This window comes from Nyctereutes procyonoides, unplaced genomic scaffold (genome assembly GCF_905146905.1).
Source record: "Nyctereutes procyonoides isolate TBG_1078 unplaced genomic scaffold, NYPRO_anot_genome, whole genome shotgun sequence".
Taxonomy (NCBI): Eukaryota; Metazoa; Chordata; class Mammalia; order Carnivora; family Canidae; genus Nyctereutes; species Nyctereutes procyonoides.
Genome location: NW_026575125.1, coordinates 50074206 through 50096150, shown reverse-complemented (window position 1 = coordinate 50096150; position 21945 = coordinate 50074206). Strand labels below are relative to the sequence as shown.

General features: G+C 36.8%; 1 protein-coding gene across 6 annotated transcripts in view; it reads left to right on the top strand.

The window, feature by feature from the left end:
• The window catches only part of EDA (ectodysplasin A), a 445917-nt gene that overhangs the window by 397790 nt on the left and 26182 nt on the right, over positions 1-21945 (top strand). The gene's annotated exons all lie outside the window — the stretch shown is intronic.

Below are 21945 nucleotides of genomic sequence, written 5' to 3'. Positions count from 1 at the left end.
TGGCATTTGTATACACTAACAATGAGACTGAATAAAGAGAAATTAAGGAATAAATCCCATTTACAATTGCACCCAAAAGCATAAGATACCTAGGAATAAACCTAACCAAAGAGGTAAAGGATCTATACCCTAAAAACTACAGAACACTTCTGAAAGAAATTGAGGAAGACACAAATAGATGAAAAATATTCCATGCTATCCAGGACAATACACGTTCAATGCAATCCCTATCAAAATACCATGGACATGTTAAGATTTGTGTGGAATCAGAAAAGGCCCCAAGGGGATCCCTGGGTGGCGCAGCGGTTTGGCGCCTGCCTTTGGCCCAGGGCGCGATTCTGGAGACCCGGGATCGAGTCCCATGTCAGGCTCCCGGTGCATGGAGCCTGCTTCTCCCTCTGCCTGTGTCTCTGCCTCTTTCTCTCTCTGTGTGACTATCATAAAATAAATAAAAATTAAAAAAAAAGAAAAGGCCCCAAATAGCCAGTGGAATATTGAAGAAGAAAACCAGAGCTGGGGGCATAACAATGCCAGATTTCAAGTTGTACTACAAAGCTGTGATCATCAAGACAGTGTGGTACTGGTGCAAAAACAGACACATAGATGAATGGAACAGGACAGAGAACCCAGACATGGGCCCTCAACTCTATGGCCAGCTAATATTCGGTAAAGCAGGAATGACTATCCCCTGGAAAAACAACAGTCTCCCCAATAAATGGTGCTGGGATAATTGGACATCCACATGCAGAAGAATGAAACTAGACCATTCTGTTATACCATACACAAAGATAAACTCAAAATGGATGAAAGATCTAAATGTGAGACAAGAATCCATCAAAATCCTAGAGGAGAACACATTCAACACCTTTTTTGAACTTGGCCACAGCAACTTCTTGCAAGATACATCCATGACGCAAGGGAAAGAAAAGCAGAAATGAACTATTGGGACTTTATCAAGATAAAAAGCTTCTGCACAGCAAAAGAAACAGTTAACGAAACTAAAAGACAACCTACAGATTGGGAGAAGATATTTGCAAATGACATATCAGATAAAGAGCTAGTATCCAAGATCTATAAAGAACTTATGAAACTCAACAGCAAAGAAACAATCCAATCATGAAATGGACAAAAGACATAAACAAATTTCACCAAAGAAGACATACACGTGGCCAACAAGCACATGAGAAACTGCTCCGCATCACTGGTCATCAGGGAAATACAAATCAAAACCACAATGAAGTACTACTCACACCAGTGAGAATGGTGAAAATTAACAAGACAGGAAACAACCAATGTTGGAGAGGATGTGGAGAAAGGGGAACCCTGTTGCACCGTTGGTGGGAATGTGAACTGGTACAGCCACTCTGGAAAACTGTGGATGTTCCTCAAAGAGTTAAATATAGAACTATCCTATGATCCATCAAGTGCACTACTGGGGATTTACCCCAAAGATAGAGATGTAGTGAAAGACCGAGACACCTACACCCTAGTGTTTATAGCAGCAATGTCTACAATAGCCCAACTGTGGAAGGAGTCTCGTTGTCCATCAAAAGATGAATGGATAAAGAAGATGTGGTCAATGGGATCCCTGGGTGGCACAGTGGTTTGGCGCCTGCCTTTGGCCCAGGGCGCAATCCTGGAGACCCGGGATCGAATCCCACGTCGGGCTCCCAGTGCATGGAGCCTGCTTCTCCCTCTGCCTGTGTCTCTGCCTCTCTCTCTCTCTTACTGTGTGCCTATCATAAATAAATAAAAATTTAAAAAAAAGAAGATGTGGTCAATATATACAATGGAATATTACTCAGCCATTAGAAATGATGAATACCCACCATTTGCTTCAATTTGGATAGAACTGGAGGGTATTATGCTGAGTGAAGTAAATCAATTGGAGAAGGACAATCATTATATGGTTTCACTCACATGGGGCATATAAGAAATAGTGAAAGGGATTACAGGGGAAAGGAGGGAAAATGAGTGGGAAAAATTAGAGGGGGTGACAAAACATGAGACACTCCTAACTCTGGGAAACGAACAAGGGGTGGTGTCAGGGTAGGCGGGTGGACAGATGGGGTGACTGGGTGATGGGCACTGAGGATAGCACTTGATGGGATGAGAGCACTGGGTATTATTCTATATGTTGACAAGTCGAATTTCAATAAATATGTATATTTATGTATATTTATATATGAAAATACAGACTATAATGAAGATTGTTTTGACTTTTTTAAGTAAAAAATTCCAGTCCTTAAAAAAAAACTCCACTCCTATATCTTCTCATCTGCCAGCCATTGCCTCTAATTTCTTCCTTATTGCTTCACTGCGGCCCTAAAGAAATATTGGCCATGTCCAGTTCTCTGGTGTAGCTCTCTATATCAAGGAAGGAAAGCATGAAAGCAAGGAACCTTCTGCTTGTAGAATCAAAGAAGCAATGAAATTCAATAAACATTTACTGATTACCTAGCATAGCACATTATTTTTACTCCTTTAGCTCTATAATGTGATAAAATTATTCTCCCTTTTCAAACTGACCATTTTTGATGCTACTATTGTTGGTATTTTTAGCATGACTACGATTTTGTAAAAGACGTGATGAACTTGGAGTCAGAAGAATCTTCATTCAGGGGTACCTGGGTGGCTCAGTCAGTTAAGCATCCCAATCTTGATTTCAGCTCAGTCATAATCTCAGGGCTGTGAGCTGAGCCTTGCCACCCCGCCCCTCCCTGCCCTATCGGGTTCCATTCTGGGCAATGGTGCCTGCTTAAGATTCTAATCATATCATATTCTGGAAAAAGCAAAACTAAGGGGATAGTAAAAAGATCAGTGGTTGTCAATGGTAGAGGAAGAGAGAATATATGGGAACTCCCTGTTTCTACTGAATTTTCTTGTAAATCTAAAACTTCTCTAAAACATAGGCTATTATGTATATAAAGTTATAAAACTCCCACTAATTTAAAAACAACAACGAATTGCATGTAGTTCAACACAGACATCTAAGCCCTGGCTCTATATCTACCACACTCTCCTACACCTCTCTTTCCTTTGTTCTTTTCTTCATTCAGTTGTAGGTTCTTCTGTGCATCTTTCAATGCCTATTTATCCTTTAAGACAGCTCAGGCAACAATTTTCCTGTGTTCTCATTATAAACTGTTGCATTATCAAATTGTAATTTTCTGATTAAGTGATTTCTCCATTTACTAGATTGTTAACATTTTGAGGGCAAGGGCTATGGTTTATTCATCTCTTTATCTCCAGCACCTAAAGCATTTCTTTTATAATAGGTTCTCAATACAGTTTTTGCTGAATGGATACATGAGTGACTAAAGGAAGTGGTAAACTTGGAATATGAATGAAGATTGTTCTTTTTTTTAGAGAAAGAAGAGAGAATGAGAGAGAGGTGTGGGAGAGGAGTAGAGGGAGGGGGTGAAAGAATCTTAAGCTACCACTGGGATTACTGGAACATAGGGCAGTTCTATTTTAGCTTTTTGAGGAACTTCCATGCTGTTTTCCAAATGGGCCACACCATTTGGCATTTCCACCAACATTGCAAGAGGTTTCCTCTTTTACTACATCCTCACCAACATCTGTTGTTTCTTGTGTTGCTGATTTTAACCATTGTGACAGGTGTGAGGTGATATCTCATTGTAGTTTTAATTTGTATATCCCTGGTGATAAGTGATCATGATAAGTGATCTTTTCATGTGTCTGTTGGCCCTCTATATGTCTTCTTCAGAAAAATGTCTATTCATGTCTTCTTCCCATTTCTTAACTGGATTTTGGGGGTTTTGGGTATTCAGTTTGATAAGTTCTTTATAGATTTTAGATACTAACCCTTTATCGGATATGTCATTTGCAATTATCTTCTCACATTCTGAAGGTTGCCTTTCAGTTTTCTTGATTATTTCCTTTGCTATGCAGAAACTTTTTATTTTGATGAAGTTCCAACAGTTTCTTTTTGCTTGAGTTTCCCTTGCCTCAGGAGACATACCTAGAAAGAGGTCGTTATGACTGATGTCAAAGAGGTTACTGCCTACGTTCTTCTCAAGAATTTTTATGATTTTGTGGGATCCCTGGGTGGCGCAGCGGTTTGGCACCTGCCTTTGGCTCAGGGCGCGATCCTGGAGACCCGGGATCGAATCCCATATCGGGCTCCCGGTGCATGGAGCCTGCTTCTCCCTCTGCCTGTGTCTCTGCCTCTCTCTCTCTCTCTGTGTGACTATCATAAATAAATAAATTTAAAAAAAATTAAAAAAAAGAATTTTTATGATTTTGTGTCTCACATTTCAGTCTTCCATCCGTTTTTGATTTATTTTTATGTATGGTGTAAGGAAGTGGTCCAGTTTCATTCTTTTGCATGTGGCTGTCCAGCTTTCCCAACACCATTTGTTAAAGAAACTGTCTTTTTCCCATTGAATATTGTTTACTGCTTTGTCAAAGAATAATTGACCATATAGTTGTAGGTTCACTTCTGGGCTTTCTATTCTGTTCTACTGATCTATGTGTCTATTATTGTCCCAGTACCATCTTTTTTTTTTTTTTTTTATCACTACAGCTCTGTAATATAACTTGAAGTCTGGAACTGTGAAGCTGCCTGCTTGTTTTTCTTTTTCAAGGTTATTTTGGCTATTTAGGGTCTTTTGTGGTTTTATATAAATTTTAAGATTATTTGTTCTAGCTCTGTGAAGAATGCTGGTAGTATTTTGATAGGGATTGCATTAAATCTATAGATTGCTCTGGGTGATATAGACATCTTAACAATATTTGTTCTTCCAATTCTTGAGCATGGAATGTCTTTCCATTTCTTTAGTCCTCTTCAATTCCTTTCATCGGTGTTTTATAGTTTTCAGAGTATAGGACTCTTACCTCTTTGGTTAAGTTTATCTCTGGGTATCTTATTGTTTGGGGTGCAATTGTAAGTGAGATTGATTCCTTAGTTTCTCTTTCCACTACTGCATTATTGGTGTATAGAAATACATCAGATTTCTGTCCTTTGATTTTTGTATCCTACAACTTTATTGAATTTCTTTTTTTTTATTGAACTTCTTTATCAGTTCTAACAATTTTTTTGGTCATCTTTTGGGTTATTTATAGAGAGTATCATGTCATCTGCAAATAGTAAACATTTTACTTCTTTCTTAGCAGTTTGGATGCCTTTTACTTCTTTTTGTTATCTGATTGCTTGGCTAGGACTTCCAGTACTATGTTGAAGAAAAGTAGTGAGAGTGAATATCTGCCTTCTTCCTAGAGGAAGAGAGGAAAAGCTCTTAGATTTGCCCCATTTAGGACGCTATTGGCTGTGGATTTTTCACATATGGCCTTTATTATATTGAGGTATGTGCCCTCTAAAACTACATCGTTAAAAAAAATTAAAAAATAAAAATAAAACTACATTGTTGGTAGCTTTTGTTATGAATGGATGTACTTTGTCAAATACATTTTCTGCATCTATTGACATGATCATATGGTTTTTATCCTTACTTTTATTAATATGGTATATCACATTGGTTGATTTATGAATATTAAACCACACTTGGAACCCAGGGAAAAATTCCCCGTGATCAAAGTGAATTATTTTTTAATGTATTTGGTTTGCTAGTATTTTATTGAGAATTTTTGCATCCATGTTCATTAAGGATATTGACCTGTAGTTCTCTTTTGAGAATAGCTATTAAGTCTTCTTTAAATGTTTGGTAGAATTTACCTGTGAAGCCATCTGGTTCTGGACTTCTGTTTGTTGGGAGTGTTTTTGGTTTTTTTCTTTGCTGGTTATCATTCTGTTCATGTTTTCTATTTCTTCTATTTTCAGTTTTCGAAGTTTATGTTTCTTTTTTTTAATAATAAATTTATTTTTTTATTGGTGTTCAATTTGCCAACATACAGAATAACACCCAGTGCTCATCCCTTCAAGTGCCCCCCTCAGTGCCCATCACCCATTCACCCCCACCCCCCGCCCTCCTCCCCTTCCACCACCCCTAGTTCGTTTCCCAGAGTTAGGAGTCTTTATGTTCTGTCTCCCTTTCTGATATTTCCTACCCATTTCTTCTCCCTTCCCTTCTATTCCCTTTCACTATTATTTATATTCCCCAAATGAATGAGAACATATAATGTTTGTCCTTCTCCGATTGACTTATTTCACTCAGCATAATACCCTCCAGTTCCATCCACGTTGAAGCAAATGGTGGGTATTTATGTTTCTATGAATTTATCCATTCCTTGCAGATTATCCAATTTGCTGTCATATCATTTTTCATAATATTTTCTTAGAATTGTTTATATTTCTGTGTTGGTTATATCTCCCCTCTTATTTATGATTTTATTTATTTAGATTCTTTCTGTTTTCATTTTGATAAGTCTGGCTAGGAGTTTATCAATTTTTTAATACTTTCAAAGAACTAGATCCTGGTTTTATTAACCTGTTCTGCTTTTTTTAAGTTTCTATATCACTTATTTCTGCTCAAATCTTTATGATTTCCCTCCTTCTGCTGGCTTTAGGCTTTATTTGTTGTTCTTTTTCTAGCTCCTTTAGGTGTAAGGTTATGTTTTAATTTCAGACATTTCTTGCTTCTTCAGAAGCCTGTATTGTTGTATACTTCTTTCTTTGGACTGCTTTTGTTACATCCCAAAGGTTTTGGACCATTGTGTTTTCATTTTCATTTGTTTCCATGTATTTTTTATTTCTTCTTTGATTTCCTGGTTGACCCATTCATTCTTTAGTAGCATGTTGTTTAACTTCCATGTAGTGTGGTCTTTCCAAATTGTTTCTTACAGTTGATTTCTAAATTCATACTGTTGTGGTCAGAGAAGGTGCATGGTATGATTTCAGTCATTTTGTATATCTTGAGGTCTGATATGTGATCTATTCTGGAGAAAGTTCCATGTGCACTTGAGAAGAAGGTGTATCCAGTTGCGTTCAGATGCAAATTTTTGTATATATCTGAAATCCACCTGGCCCAGTGTATCATTTAAGGCCGTTGTTTCTTTCATGATATTGTGCTTAGAAAATATGTCATTTGCAGAAATTGCCATGTTGAAGTCTCCCAGTATTAGCGTATTATTATCTAAGTATGTCTTTACTTTGATTATTAATTGATTGATATACTTGGCAGCTCCCACATCAGGGGCATAAATATTCATGATTGTTAGGTCCTCTTGCTGGATAGACCCTTTAAGTATGATATAGTGTCCCTCTTCATCTCTTACTACAGTCTTTGGGATGAACTTTATCTGATATGAGGATTGCTACCCCAGCATTCTTTGGAGGACCATTTGAATGGTAAATGGTTCTCCACCCTTTCCTTTTCAGGCTTCAGGTGTCCTTAGGTCTAAAATGAGTCTCTTGTAGACAGCAAATAGATGGTTCTTGCTTTTTTATCCAGTCTGAAACCCTGCGTCTTTTGATGGGATCATTTAGCCCATTCACGTTCAGAGTAACTATTGAAAGATATGAGTTTAGCATCATTGTAATACCTATTCAGTCCCTGTTCTTGTGGATTATTTCTTTGGGCATCCTCGTTCTTTTAGAGTGTCTCCCTTAATGTTTTTTGTAGAGCTGGTTTGGGGGCCACATATTTTTTCAGTTTCTGCCTATCTTGGAAGCTCTTTATCTCTCCTTCTATTCTGAATGAGAGCCTTGCTGGGTAAAGTATTCCTGACTGCATATTTTCCTCATTAAGTCCCTGAATATATCCTGCCAGTCCTTTGTGGCCTGCCAGGTCTTTGTGGAGAGGTCTGCTGTTAATCTAATATTTCTTCCTATATAAGTTAGTGATCTCTTGTCTTTCGCTGCTTTAAAGATTTTCTCTTTATCTTTGGAATTTGCAAGTTTCATTATTAAATTTCAAGGTGTTGAATGGTTTTTATTGATTTTTGGGTGGAGGAACCTCTCTATCTCCTGGATCTGAATGCCTGTTTCCCTCCCAAAATTAGGGAACTTCTCAGCTATGATTTGTTCACATATGTTTTCTGGCCCTCTGTCCCTCTTGGTGCTCTCTGGAAACCCAATTATAAATACAATTTTCCTTCTGAGGCTATCATTTATTTCCCTTAACCTTTCCTCATGGTCTTTTAATTGTTTTTCTCTTTTTTCCTCACTTCCTTCCTTGCCATCAACTTGTCTTCTATGTCACTTACTCTCTTTTACCTCATTAACCCTCTTCGTTAGGACTTCCAGTTTGGATTGCATCTCATTTAATAAATTTTTAATTTCAGCCCGATTAGATCTAAATTCGGCAGTCATGAAGTCTCTTTATTCCTTTTTGCTTTTTTCCAGAGCCACCAGTAGCTTTATAATAGTGCTTCTGAATTGGCTTTCTGACATCAAATTGTAATCCAAATTCTGTAACTCTGTGGTACAGAGTACTGTTTCTGATTCTTTGGTGAGTTCTTCCTTCTAGTTATTTTACTCAGTGCAGAGTGGCTGTATGAATGGAATGAGTCAAGAATATTAATCACGACCTAAGTAAATTTCACCCTAGATGATTCTGACAAGGTCAGTGACCAGAAATTGAAAACAAAGATCAGAACAAAATAAAAAGGATCGCTAAAGTGAAAAACAAATTTTAAAACAAAGTAGTAAAAAATATAAGGTCAAGAAACCCAAAAAGAAGAAAAAAAAGAAGAGAAAAAATTAAAGAGGAAAAAAAAGAGAAGAAAAAAGGGGGGTACTGGGAGATGGTGGTGGTGATTAACTTGTAATGGAGGGAGAATGTCATCTACCTGAGGGGTCCTACAGGGTGTTCCTCTTGGTTCTGAGTATATGAAGTTCTGTATGTTAGAAGATGCTCAGTCCCAAATTTATATAAACCAGAAATACTTGTAGAAAGCCCCAACATTGACTGCCAAAACATAAATGAGATAAAAGGGGGGGGCAGAATGGGAATGAGGAGTCTCACAGAATGAACCAGCATGGTATACTACTTAGTTCTGGGTGCATGCTGGTCATGTTTTAGAAGGTATTAACTTCTGCCATTGTAGAACAAAATGAGGCAGAGGAAACAAAAAACACATACACACACACACACACAGACACACACAACACACAAACATATCTTGTATATCTCCCAAAATTAAGTTGAGTATGTTGAAGGGAATCTAGAAGTGGAAAATATATCTAAGACCTATAATTGTAGAAATATGAAAGTCAAAATGGAAGAAACTTAAAGATGAAGAGGTGGTAAAATAGTTAAGGTGTGGAAAGAGAAAAAAAATTGGAAATTTACAGTCTGATATAAAAACGAGTTGTACTGGAAAAAGGAGGGGTACTCTCTAGTTCTGTATACTGTAAATCCCTTGACTTTCCCTGGAGCTTTCCAGCGCTGCTTGGTCAAGAACTTGCTCTTCCCCTGTCCTTCCATCTGGTCTTCTGGGGAAGGGACCTGCTGTGCTGATTCTCAGGTGTGTGTACCTGGGGGAGATGCCCTGCCCCCTGCTGGGAGCTGATTTCAGTGGGAGCTGTTTACCCCAAGAGGCCTCTGTTCCCTGGCGGCCCCGCCCCTCCCAGGAACTAGGAGGAACAACGTCAGCGGCCAGATTTCCAGCCCTGCAGTCAGCTCCCCCCTAGCAACTAACACAGTCTCCCAGTCCGCACTGGCCTAGATGTTCCTGGGGCAGCATGGGTGCGCTGATCTGCACAGCTTGTGGGCACCCAGTGGCAGGAGAGTCCTCACTGTCCTGTGCTCTCCCTACCTCCGCTTTTCCCCGGGGGAGTGCAGTCGTTGATTTTTTTTTTTTTTTTAGGGAGGGAGTGGGAAGGAGTAGATGGAGAGACAGAGAATCTTAAGCAGGCTCCACACGCAGTGCAGAGCCTGATGTGGGGCTCAGTTTCACATCCCTGAGATTATGAAGAGATGCTGGAACACCTGGGTGGCTCAGTGGTTGAGCCTTTGGGTTAGAACAGGATCCCGGCGTCCTGGGATGGAGTCCCATATCAGGCTCCCCGTTAGGGAGCCTACTTATCCCTCCGCCTATGTCTCTGCCTCTCTCTATGTGTCTCTCATGAATAAATAAATAAATAAATCTTTAACCAAAAAAAAAAAAAAAAAGTCAGAGGGTTAACCAACTGACCCACCCAGGCACCCCATGTTGTTTTAAATTTTGATTGGAATTCTTTGTGTTTTAATTGGATTTTTTGTTTCTGATTGTTGAACTTTACAAATTCTTTATCTATTTTCGGTACAAGTCCTTTATCAGATATGTGTTTTGCACATATTTTCTCCCATTCTGTGGCTTGTTTTTTGGTTCACTTAACAGTGTTCTCAATGCAGAAGTTTTTAATTTTAATCCAACTTATCCACTTTTTTCTTTCATGCTTTGTGGGTTTTTTAAAGATTTTATTTATTTATTCATGAGAGACAGAGAGAAAGACACACAGAGAGAGACAGAGATAGAGACACAGGCAGAGGGAGAAGCAGGATCCATGCAGGGAGCCCGATGTGGGACTCGATCCTGGGTCTCCAGCATCAGGCCCTGGGCTGAAGGCGTTGCTAAACCGCTGAGCCACCCAGGCTGCCTGGTTTGTGTTTTTAGATTGCTACCTAGAAACCCATTGCCAAACCCAATGAGTTTGGCAACTAAATTTTATCCTATGCTATCTTCTGGGAGTTTTAGCATTTCTGATCTACTTTGAGCTCATTTTTGTGTGTGATATAAGGTCAGTGTCTAGATTCATTTTTTTCATATGTGGATGTCCAGTTGTTCCAGGACCGTTTGTTGAAAAATTTATCCTTCCTCCATTGAATTGCCTTTGCTCCTTTGTCAAAGATCAGTTGAATATATTTGTTTCAATCTATTTCTGGTCTTTATATTCTTATCCATTTATCTGTCTATTACTCCACTGGTACCACAATGTTTATATTACTATAGCTTTATGCTAAGTCTAGTGTCAGCCTTCCAATTTTGTTCTTATTCTTCATATTGTGCTGGATATTCTGAATCTTTTTCCTTTACATATAAACTTTAGAATCAGTTTTGTTATATTCACAAAGTAACTTGCTCGGATCTTCACTGGCATTGCATTGAATCTATAGATCAAGTTGGGGGGAAAATGACATCTTAATAAGATTGGAATATCCTTCTATTTATTTAGACTTTGATTTCTCTCATCAGAGTTTTATAGTTTTCTCCAAGTAGATTTTGTACATATTTTATTTGATGTATACTTAAATATTTCTCTTTTTTATGGTAATGTAAATAGTGTTAGTTTTTTTATTTCAAGTTCCAGTTGGAATTCATTGCTAGTATATAGTCATTGCTAGCAATTGACTATTATATATCGGGCTTGTATCCCACAGTTTTATTATATTTGCTTATTAGTTCCAGAAGCTTCTGGACTTTGGACAATTCTGGACTTTTCCATAAAAATCATGTTATCTGCAATAAAAACAGTTTTATTCCTTCCTTCCAATTATGTATACCCTTCCTTTCCTTTTCTTGTCTTATTGCATTAGCTAAGTGTTCCAGTGTGATGTTGAATAGGAGTGGTGAGAGGGGATATCTTTGCCTTGTTTTCAGTCTTAGAAGAAAGGTATCTACTTCTCACCATTAAGTGTAACATTAGCAGTAGATTTTTTTATAGACTTTATCAAATTGATGAAGTTTCCTTCTGTTCCTAATTTGATGAAACTATTTAGCATGCATGGATGTTGGATTTTGTCAAATTATTTTTTTATCTATTGATATGATCATTTGATTTTTCTTCTGTAGCCTGTTGATGTGTGAAGGATTAAGTTAATTCATTTTTTAATGTTGACTCAGTCTTTGCATACCATGAATACATCTCATTTGGTTGTGGTGTATAAATCTTTTGATACATTGTTGGATCTGACTTGCTAATATTTTGTTGTGGAGTTTTACATCTGTTTTCAAAAGAGATTTTGGTCCATTGTGGATGGAACTATAGTGGATTATCCTAAGCAAAGTAAGTCAGAGAAAGGCAAATATATGATTTCACTCATATGTGGAATTTAAGAAACAAAACAAATGAACATAGGGGAAGGGAAGAAAAAATAAAATAAAAACAGAGAAGGAGGCAAACTATAAGAGACTCTATAGTTAAGAGAACAACCTGAGCATTGTTGGATGGGAGATGGGTGGGGGAATGGGCTAAAAGGGTGATGGGCATTAAGGAAGGCACTTGTTGGGATGAACACTGGGTATTATATTAAGTGATGAATCACTAAATTCTATTCTTCAAACCAATACCACACTATATGTTAACTAACTTGAATTTAAATCTAAAAGAAGATGAAAATGGATAAACAAATTTTGGTATAATCACACAATGGACTATTACTCAAATATTTTAAATATTGTCTCCTGTAATGTTCTTTGATTTCTTCAAAATTTATATATAAATGTTTTCCTAATTTTATTTCACTTTTTCCTCCTTAATAAATGAAATTTATTTACTAGTGTCATTTAATTGAAAAAAAGAGATGTTGGTCTGTAGGTTTTTTTCTTGTAATGTCTTTGGGTTTGGTACTAGTGTAATGTTAACCTCATGCAATGAGTTAGGACGTATTCCATCTGCTTCTGTTCTCTGGAGCAAGTTGCAGAAAATTGGTATAATTTTTCCCTTAACTTTTTGGTAAAATTCACCAGTGAAACTATCTGAGCCTGTTTCCTTCTGTTTTAGAGCATTACTAACAACAAAAAAAAAGAACATTACTGTTGAATCAATTTCTCATAGATAATCATTTATATATTATGTATTCAAATTATATGTGTTCTGTGAGTTTTAATAGGTTGTGACTTACAGTGAATTAGCCAATTTCATCTAAGTTATCAAATTTGTGGGCATAGAGTTGTTCATAATATTATTTTATTATCCTTTTAATATCCATATTACTATTTTTTTTAAGATTTCATTTATTTATTCATGAGAGACAGAGAGAGAGGCAGAGACATAGGCAGAAGGAAAAGCAGGTTCCCTACAGGGAGCCTGATGTGAGACTCAATCCCAGGACCCCAGGATCACAACCTGAGCCAACGGCAGACACTCAACCACTGAGCAACTCAGGTGCCCCAGTAGTAGTATTTCTAATACTAGTAATTTGTGTCTTATCTCTCCCTTTCTTGGTTAGCCTGGGTAGAATTTTATCAGTTTTATTGATCTTTACAAAGAACCACTTTTTGGTTTCTTTGATTTTTTTTCTATTGCTTTCCTGTTTTCAATGTCATTTTCTTTTGCTTTTATTTTTATTATTTCTTCTTCCACTTACTTTGAATTTAATTTGCACTTCTTTTTCTAATTTCCTAAGTAAGGTAGAAGCTTAGATATTTTCCAAAATTTAGCTCTTTCTCTTGTTCTAATATATTTTCCAGCTATCTTTTCATTATTTATTTCTAGTTTAATTCCATTGTCATGTGAGAACATAGTTTTTATGATATCTATGCTTTTAAATTTTTTAAGGTGTGTTTTACAACAAAGAATGTTTCCTGATGAATCTTCTATGTGAACTTGAGAAGACTATATTGTTGGATCAAGTATTCTATAAATGTCAATTAGATCTAGTATATTATAGTTCTCTTCAGCTCAACTGTATCCCTACTGATTTTCTGCCTGCTGGATATCTCAATTACTAATTGAGGGATGTTGAAGTCTAACTATAATAGTGGATTCATTGGTTTTTGGCTCATATTTTTGACACTCTGTTGTTAGACACATACACATCAAGGATTGCTATTTTCTTGGAGAATTGGCCAATTTGTCATTGTGTAATACCCCCTCTTTATCCCTGATCATTTTTCCTTGTTCTAAAGTCAGCTTTGTCTGAAATATATATTTTTAGGTATATATATATATACACACACATAGTTATATACACCTATGTATATATGATATAAATATAGCTTTCTTTTGATTATGATTAGCATGGTATATTTTTCTCCATCCCTTTACTTTTAACCTACCTGAGTCTTTAAAGTATGTTTCTTATAAACAACATGTAGTTGTTTCTTGGAGTCTTTTTTGTCTGCTGTGACAGTTTGTATCTTTTAACATGTATTTAGAACATTCACATTTAAGTGATTATTGATATAGTTGAATCAATTTCTACTATATTTGTAACTGTATTTGTATATATCTACTACACTTGCTTACTATTCATTGCCCTTTTCCTTTGTTTCCTTGTCTTCTCCTTTTCTGACTTCTCTGATTTTAATTAAACATTTTATATTATTCCATTTTCTCTCCTCTTTAAAGCATATCAAGTATACTTCTTTAAAGATTTTTTCTAAAAAAAAAAATATTTTTTTAGTGGTTGCCCTAGAGTTTGAAATAGACATTTATGGGGTACATTATGGGTAGCACAGTCAATTAAATGTCTGACTCTTGGTCTCAGTTCAGGTCATAAACTCAGGGTCTTAAGATGGAGCCCTGCATCAGGCTCTGTGACCAGCATAGAGTCTATTTGGAACCTCTCTCTCCCTCGTCTTCTGCCCCTCCTCCCCACTCTCACTCTCTTTCTAAAATAACTAAGTAAGGGCAGCCCAGGTGGCTCAGTGGTTTAGCACTGCCTTCAGCCCAGGGCCTGATCCTGGAGCCCCCGGATCGAGTCCCACATGAGGCTCCCTGCATGAAGCCTGCTTCTCCCTCTGCCTGTGTCTCTGCCTCTCTCTCTCTCTCTCTCTCTCTCTCTCTCTCTCTGTCTCTCATGAATAAATAAATAAAATCTTTAAAAAAAGAGATACTTAAACAATTGAACCACCCAAGCACCCCAATTTTTTTGTCTTTTTGATAAAACCATTCTAACAAGTGTGAAGTAATAATCTCACTCTGATTTTGATTTGCCTTTCACTGATGATTAATGATGTAAAGCATCTTTCCATATGTCTGTTGGCCATCTGTATGTCTTTGGAAAAATGTCTATTCAGTGGATGCCTGGGTGGCTCAGCAGTTGAGCGTCCAACTTCGGCTCAGGGCATGATCCCAGAGTCCCAGGATTGAATTCCACATTAGACTTCCTGCGGTGAGCCTGCTTCTCTCTCTGTTGAATAAATAAATAAAAAATTTAAAATGTCTATTCAGATCTTCCACCCATTTTTAATTGGCTTGTTTGAGGGCATTTTTTGCTATTGAGTTGTAAAAGTTCTTTATATATTTTAAACATTTACCCCTGGGCAGCCCCGGTGTCGCAGCGGTTTAGCGCCGCCTGCAGCCTGGGGTGTAATCCTGGCTCCCGGGGATGGAGTCCCACATTGGGCTCCCTGCGTGGAGCCTGTTTCTCCCTCTGCCTGTGTCTCTGCCTCTCTCTCTCTCTCTCTCTGAATTAAAAAAACAAAACAAAACAAACAAAAACATTTACCCCTTATCAGATAAATGATTTGCAAATATTTTCACCCATTAAGTAGGTTGCTTTTCATTTTGTCAGTGGTTTCCTTTGTTATGCAGATTTTTAGTTTGATGTAATCCCACTTGTTTGTTACTTTTGTTATTTTTGCTTCTGATGTCAAATTCAAAAAATCTTTGCCAAGCCCTATGTCAAGGAGCTTACCACCCATCTTTTCTTCTAGAAGTTTTATTATTTCAGGTCTTACATTCAATTCTTTAAATCCATTTTGAGGTAATTTTTTATTATGGTGTAAGAGAGGGGTCCAGTTTCATTCTTATGCATATGGATATCCAATTTTTCAAACAACATTTATTGGAGAGACTATCCTTTCCCCATTGTATATTCTTCACTCTTTTGTTGTAAATTATTTGACAATATATATGTATGGATTTATTTCTTGGCTCTTTATTCTGTTCCATTCATCTATATGTCTGTTTTTATGCTGATATACCATTTTAATAACTAAAGCTTTGTGATATAGTTTGAAATCAGGGAGCATTATGCTTCAAGTTTTGTTCTTCTTTTTCAAGATTGCTTTGGCTGTTTAGGGTCCTTTATGGTTCCAGACAAATTTTAGGATTGTTTGTTCTATTTCTGTGTAAAATACCATTGGAAGGTTTATAGGGGTTTCATTGAAACTGTATATTACTTGGATAGTATGAGTATTTTAACAATTAATTCTTCTAATACATGAACATGGTATCTTTCCATTTAATTTTTTGTTTTTTTCCATTTTTTCATTAATGTCTTCTAGTTTTCAATATATAGGTCTTTTACCTCTTTGGTTAGGTTTATTACTACATATCTTATGGTTTTTGGTGCAATGATTGTTTTCTTAATTTCTCTTTCAGATAATAATTCATCATTAATGTATAGAAATGTAACAGATTTCTCTGTATTGATTTTATATCCTGCAACTTTACTGATTTTTTTTAAGATTTTATTTATTTTATTCGTGAGCCACAGAGAGAAAGAGAGAGACAGAGACACGGGCAGAGGAAGAAGCAGGCTCCATGCAAGGAGCCCGATGTGGGACTCGATCCTGGAGCTCTGGGATCACACCCTGGGCCGAAGGCAGGTGCTCAACTGCTGAGCCACCCAGGCGTCCCCTGAATTTGTTTATTAATTCTAAAAGTTTTTTTAGTAGTCTTCAGGGTTGTGATATATAATATCATATCAACTGCAAATAGTTTTATTTCTTCCTTTCCAGTTTAGATGCTTTTTATTTCTTTTTCTTGCATAATTGCTCTAGCTAGGACTTCTAATATTCTGTTGAATAAATGTGGTGAGTGTGGGCATCTTTGTATTGTTCTTGATCTTAGAAGAAAAACTGTCAACTGTGGACTTGTCATATATGGCTTTATTATGTTGAGGTACATTCCCTCCATATTTGCTTTGTTCAGAGTTTTATCATAAATGGATGTTGAATTGTGTCAAATGCTTTTTCTGCATCTATTGGGATGATCTTATCATTTTCATCTTTCATTGTTAATGTGGTGTATCACATTAACTGATCTGCAGATGTTGAACCACCCCTACACCCCTAGAATAAATCCCACTTGATCGTAGCATATGATCATTTTAATGTATTGTCAAATTTGGTTTGCTTATATTTTGTTGAAGACCTTTGTATCTGTGTTCATCAAGGATATTGTCAGGACGCCTGGGTGGCTCAGCAGTTGTGTCTGCCTTCAGCTCAGGTCATGATCCCAGGGTCCAAAGATTGAGTCCCTCATCAGGCTCCCTGCGAGTAGCCTGCTTCTCCTTCTGCCTATGTCTCTACCTCTCTTTCTGTGTCTTTCATGAATAAATAAATTAAATCTTCTTAAAATTTTTTTTAATTATAAAAAGGATATTGTCACATAATTTTCTTTTCCTGTGGTACCCTTGACTGATTTTAGAATCAGGGTAATACTGACTTCATAAAATAAGTTTGGAAGAGTTCCCTCCTCTATTTCTTGGAAGAATTTGATGGTATTAATTCTTTGAGTATTTGGTAGAATTCACCAGTGAAGCTGTCTGATCCTGGACTTCTATTTGTTGAGAGTTTTTTTTTATTATGGATTCAATCTCCTTAATAGTAATTGGTCTGCTCAGATTTTCTACTTAACATGATTCAGTCTCGGTAGGTTGTATATTTTAGGAATTTATCCACTTCCTCTAATTGTCCAAATTATTGGTATATAATTGTACATAGTAGTGTTTTATGATCCTTTGTATTTCTGTGGTATCCGTTGTAACATTTTCTCTTTCTTTTCTGATTTTATTTGAGTTATCTCTTTTCTTCTTGATGAGTCTAGCTAAAAGTTTGTCAGGTTCATTTATCTTTTTTAAAGAACCAGCTCTTAGTTTCAGTGTTTCTTATTGTTAATATTTTTTTCTTACTTTCATCTACTTTTTAAGAACATTTTTATGTTCACAGCAAGATTAAAAAGGAAAGTAGAGATTTCCCATATATACTTGCCTCCACCGATGAAAAGCCTTCCCCCCATTGTCAATAATCCCCCACCAGAGTGGTACATTTCTTACAATTTTTGAATCTTCATTGACACAATCACCCAGTTCATAGTTTACACTCCTGTTGTACATTCTATGGGTTTGGAAAGTGTATAATGATAGTATCCATCATTTATATCATACTGACCTGAAAATCCTGTGCTCTATCTATTTATTCCCTCACTCCCAATTTCTAGAAACCATTGATCCCTACTGCTATATAATATAGAGTATGTTTAATTTTATAAGAAAGTACCAAATTGTCTTCCAAAGTGGTTGCACCATTTTGCATTCCCCCCAGCAGTTAATGAGTGTTCTTGCTGCACTACATTCTCAGCAGCACTTGGTATTGTCAGTGTTCCAGATTTTGACCATTCTAATAGATGTGTAGTTTTTTCTCATTGTTGTCTTAATTTGTATTTTCCTAATGACAAATGATGTGAAGTATCTTTTCATATGTTTGCCTGCTACCTGTATATCTTCTTTGGTGAGATGTCTTTTAAAGTTTTTGGCCCAATTTTTAAAATTGTGTTGTTTTCTTATTGTGGAGACTTAAGAGCTCTTTGTATATTTTGGAAAACGGTCTTTTACCAGATGTTTTTTCCACAAATATTTTCTCCCAGTCTATATGGCTTGTATTCTTTTTTTTTTTTTTTGATAAAGGTCTTTTTTTTATTTTTATTTTTTTATTTTATTTACGATAGTCATAGAGAGAGAGAGAGAGAGAGAGGCAGAGACACAGGCAGAGGGAGAAGCAGGCTCCATGCACCGGGAGCCCGACGTGGGATTCGATCCCGGATCTCCAGGATCGCGCCCTGGGCCAAAGGCAGGCGCCAAACCGCTGCGCCACCCAGGGTTCCCCTATGGCTTGTATTCTTGACACTGTCTTGACATTGTCTTTCAGAGAGCAGAAGTTTTTAATTTTAATTAATTCTAGCATATCAATTATTTCTTTCATGGATCATGATCCTGTATCTAAAAAGTCATCATAATACTCAAAGTCATCTAGATTTTTCTCTTATATTATCCTCTAGGGGTTTAATAGTTTTGCATTTTAAATTTATGTCCGTGATCCATTTTGAGTTATTTTTTGTGATTAGTGAAAGGTCTGTGTCTATGTTCACTTTTTTGTATGTCAATGTCCAGCGGTTCCAGCACCATTTATTGAAAACATTTCTTTATCCTATTATATTGTCTTTGTTCCTTGTCAAAGATCAGTTGACTATATTTATGTGGGTTAGCATTTCTTTTTTATTTTTTCTTAGAGTTTTCATCTCTCTGCTTACATTCCATTTTTTATTGCATGTTGCCCAGTCTTTCATTAACACCTTTAGCATATTTATCATAGCTATTTTAAATTCCAGGTCTAATAATTCCAAAATCTCTGCCATATCTGAATCTGGTTCTGATGCTTGGTTTGTCTCCTCAGACTATTTTTTTTAAGATTTTTATTTATTTTTTCATGAGAGACACAGAGAGAGAGAGGCAGAAACATAGGCAAAGGAAGAAGCAGGCTCCATGCAGGGAGCCCAAAGTGGGACTCAGTCCCAGAACTCCAGGATCATGCCCTGGGCTGAAGGCAGACACTCAACCGCTGAGCTACCCAGGCATCCCCAAACTATTTTTTTTTACCTTCTGGTATACCTTTTAAATTTTGACTGAAAGCCATACATAATGTACTAGGTAAAAGTAACAGAGGTACATAGGCCTATAATGTATGTTTTATAATTTATAATTTATGTTTATCTGACTAGGAGTTCAGCTGTGTTTACTGTTTGCTATAACTGTAGCATCAGAGGCTAAAATTACCTCTTTTATTTTTTTGTTCTAGTCTCCTCTTGTTGTCTTTAGTTGTCCCTAGAAACTCCTTATATATGGTCTAAAACTTGCAGGGTTTTTAATTTATAATCCACTGGTACTATATAGAAGCTCTGTTGATAAGGTGGTAAAATATAAGTGGAGGGGAAGTATTTTGTAGTCCTATGATTATGTCCCAATCTTTTAGTGTGTCTGAGCTGGATATTTCCTGTTCCCCAGGTCAGTTAGGATCTGATAAAACTCAGTCAGTTAGATTCTGATATGATAATTTTTCTTGAGGGAAGTCCTTGTTAAGGAGAATAGAGAAATCTGGGTACATTTCAAAATGGCTACTTTTCCTCTCACTTTGCCATAAACACAAGGGAAATTTTCTCCTTCACAGCGAGAATCTGGTAGGTCTCTTGAAGGTAAAACTTATGAAAGTGTGGGGACCCACCTAAGACTGGACTCCCTTGAGGTTTTTAGCTTTTAAGTTAGTTCACACTGAGCCCATAGCAATCTGTCAATTACAATTTTAAAGTGTTCTTACTGATACTGGCTCCAGTTCCAGGCTTCTTCTCCTCGTGAGCTGTGATTTTCTGTATCCATCAGAACAGCAGTTTGCCTTGTGACCTCAATTCTTTGATGGATCTAAGAGTTTATTTCAAGTTTTTTCAGCTTTTGTTAGTAATATGGGAGTGATGACTTTCAAGCTGTTGACATGTAAAACCAGAGATGGGAAATATACACATTTATTTTTAAATTTTCAAAAACACATCTAGAATAACATGAATCATTCTGAAGTTTCAGCTTATCTTAAAATACCCACAGGTTGAATGACCTTGTGCAATTTATTTACTACATCTCTTTATCTATAAAATAATAATAATAAAGATTACTTTGCTGGATTGTTTTAAGACCTAAATGAGATATGTAAAGCAACTACTGCAGTGCATAGCTCATATATGTTCAATAAATATTAGCTATAGTTATTACATTATTTATCTTCATCAGAACTCTAGGCCTCGAATAAAAACAAAACATTCAAAATGTTCCCTAATTTAGAAGATGAAGAACCAGAAGAAAAGTGTCACTTGCCCTATCATCAGTTTGTAGTTCAGTCAGGACTAGAATCTGGTTAGGACTGCTGCTGGCCTCCATGACCCTGATGCTGTTACAAGACCCCTTTTCCACATTCACATTGATCAAAACCTGTCAAATTTCAGTTGTAAAACTGAAGCAATCTTGGACTGGACAGCTGTCTGTCCCACTCTGATGCATTTGTGGGTTTTGCCTGCAAAAAAGCATGATGATTACAAATAGAGGGAATTGGAGTGACATAGAAATATAGCCTGTTACTACAGAAACAGACGTGTGACAGTAGTAGTGCTCTGAGTAGGTATAAAAAACGTTCTGAAGTACATACAGAAAATAAATCAATATATCTAAATATAATAAATATATCTAAAAGGATATAGAACTCAATAGAAGTTGCTGCTTTTGTTCTGCGTCAAGATGCTTATACCTAACATGGGATAGTTCTAGCTCCCTGGCATTTTCTCTCTAAAAGCTGGAAAACTACAGTGGTCTCGAGTGAAAGAAATGGGATGGTGGATGTAGAGCCAGGACTTAGAGGTCCATGTTAAAACTCATAAGAACTACTTACTAGCCATGGTGAGCTATATTAGAACAAGAAAGAAAGATGTCGTACTCACTAGCATTTGTGAGAAATATAATACAGTCTAATGACAATCTTGTCTATACCTTTCCATCCTTATTTTTTTCCAAGGGATAAGCCAAATATCCACTGAGTAGAAGCTCTCTGATAGCCCTTCTGTGACACAAGTTGAAGAAGAAGGACTGGCTTTTAGCCCCTTTTGCTCTTGGTACTCTATCTCATGGTCATTTAATATTCCATTGTATATATATACACTACATCTTCTTTATCCATTCATCTGTCAGTGGACATCAAGGCTCCTTCCACAGTTGGGCTATTGTAGACATTGCTGCTATAAACATTGGGGTGCAGGTGTCCCGGCATTTCACTGCATCTGTATCTTTGGGGTAAATCCCCAGTAGTGCAATTGCTGGGTCATAGGGTAGTTCTATTTTTAACTCTTTGAAGAACCTCCACACAGTTTTCCAGAGTGGCTGTACCAGGTCACATTCCCACCAACAGTGCAAGAGGGTTCCCCTTTCTCCACATCCTCTATAACGTTGGTTGTTTCCTGTCTTGTTAATTTTCCCCATTCTCACTGGTGTGAGGTGGTATCTCATTGTGGTTTTGATTTGTATTTCCCTGATGGCAAGTGATGCGGAGCATTTT